Source organism: Pipistrellus kuhlii, unplaced genomic scaffold (genome assembly GCF_014108245.1).
Source record: "Pipistrellus kuhlii isolate mPipKuh1 unplaced genomic scaffold, mPipKuh1.p scaffold_m20_p_10, whole genome shotgun sequence".
Taxonomy (NCBI): domain Eukaryota; kingdom Metazoa; phylum Chordata; class Mammalia; order Chiroptera; family Vespertilionidae; genus Pipistrellus; species Pipistrellus kuhlii.
In genome coordinates this window covers 40,150,841-40,152,991 of record NW_023425405.1, presented here as the reverse complement: position 1 = coordinate 40,152,991, position 2,151 = coordinate 40,150,841, and the positions used below count along the sequence as shown (strand labels likewise).

Sequence of the window (2,151 nt, the reverse complement as noted above, 5' to 3'; positions counted from 1 at the left end):
CCATTTTCCTGCTCAAGATGCTCCCAGGACTTCCCCTCACTCCTAGAACAACAGCTAAAGCTTTTACCTATGAGACATAGCCTGATAGAGCCCTGCCTCCCTTGCCAACTTTATGGCCTCACATTTTCCCCTCCTCTGCACCCACCCCCACTCTAGCCTTACCTCAGGATCCTGGCACTTCCTCCTCCTCAGGCCTGGAATGCCTTTTCTCATGGCTCACTCCCTGAGTTCATTCAGGTATTTGCTGAAGCGTCATCTCAGGAAGGCCTTTGATCTAAAATAGCTCTCCTCTCTAGCCAGTCTCCAGCTACTTACCTGCTCTCTTAATGTTCATTACGGTAGGCACTGAAAAAGCACGTACATGCTTACCTGGCAGGGGAGAGATCATGATCACAGAGGTGGTTTTCCCAGGCGTGGCTTATCCACTGAACTCCAGATGCGCTGACTCCTGCAATCTCCCCAAATGTGGGAAACTCGGCTGCATTGTTTGTGGTACTGGGGGACTGCATTCATGCTCTCCCCTACAATAAAAAGAAAATGTACATGCATATTAACATTTTTTGGTCGTCTGTCTCCTACACTAGAAAGTAAGTTCTGTGAGGTGAGGGGTGTTGCTTTGAACACTGTTGGATCACCAGCACCAGGACTAGCCCCTGGCAGGCAGCAGGTTTGTTGAACAGATGAGTGAAGAGTGTTATTTTTGGCACGTGGTTTAAAAGGTACAGTGCAGTGTTTAGAGTGTACACTCTGGAGTCAGACCCTTTGAGATAAAATGCCAGCCCATCTGCTTACTATCTTTATTCCTATGAGTAATTGCTTAACTACTTTAAACTTCAGGTTCCTTATCTGGAAAATGAGAGTGTTATTAATAATAACATCTAGCCCTAGCCAGTTTGGCTCAGTTGATAGAGTGTCAGCCTACGGACTTAAGGGTCCCAGGTTAGATTCCAGTCAGGGCACATGCTGGGGTTTCAGGCTCAGTCCCCAGTAGGGGGCCTGCAGGAGGCAGCCAATTAATGATTCTCTCATCATTGGTGTTTCTATCTCTCTCTCTCTCTCCCTTCCTCTCTAAAGTCAATAAAAACATTAAAAATAATAATAATAGCACTTATTTCATAGAAATAATGTTGCTTTGGAGATTGAATGAGATAAAGTATGTAAAGTACTCTAACTGGGAATTGTACCCCCCCCCCCCTTACCAATCTTTTGACATTGTTGCTGTAAATGCTGACTGTGACTAATGCAGCTTGTAGATAATCAGCATGTTTATATAAGAATCCTAGGAATTAACGTCAGAAGATACAGACTCCAACTGTTAAGTTGGGTCCAGGAGACTTGCTGACCTTCAGCCACAGAAGCAGGATGACGAAGACCAGGATGATGCACACCAGACCATCACTTGACCAACTAAGTTTCAAGATCATTATCAGAATGGACTATGCTGGCCTGCACGTAGAGAACTTTTCAATTCCCTTCCCTTGATTTCTTTGTTCTGCTTTCCTTCTCCCTCCTTATAAAAACCGCTGCCTGTACTGCGATGTTGAGATAGGCTTTGTGACAAGAGTCCCCCATTTCCTCAGGTGACTGGCACTTAAAAAAAAACCTTTCCTTTTTCACCAGCATCTGTCTCAAGGGTTTGGTTGTTTTTTTTTTTTTTTTTAAGGGTTTAGTTTTTGTGATGGTAGGCAGCCAGAGCTGGGTTCTGGTTACAGCACCTCACATAGTATCTGGCTCATAAAAAGCACTCAAGAAAATGTTCTAGGTGGTCAGGGGCGGGCTAGAAGGGGTCAATGTGGAGAAAAAGGGACACATATGCAATACTTTCAATAATAAAGATGTTAATAAAAAGATGTTATTACTTTTGTTAAACAGAGATTAAGATGAGTACTATGGTCCAGTTGGCGTGGCTCAGTGGTTGAGCACTGACCTATGAACCAGGAGGTCACGGTTCAATTTCTGGTCAGAGCACGTGCCCAGGCTGCAGGCTCGATCCCCAGTGTGGGGTGTGCAGGAGGCAGTGGACCAATGATTCCCATCATTGATGTTTCTTTCTCTCTCCCTCTCCCTTCCTCTCTGAAATCAATAAAGATATATGTTTGGTTAACAAACAAATGAAACAGCAGTCCTCCGATGTACCCTCTCCCATATCAC

At 44.6% G+C, this 2,151-nt stretch overlaps 1 non-coding gene across 1 annotated transcript; it reads left to right on the top strand.

The window, feature by feature from the left end:
• The first annotated feature begins 361 nt into the window (after positions 1–361).
• Positions 362–524, top strand: LOC118714638. The gene has a single exon (XR_004986641.1). It is a non-coding gene; the product is annotated as a U1 spliceosomal RNA (small nuclear RNA).
• The last annotated feature ends 1,627 nt before the right edge of the window (positions 525–2,151 follow it).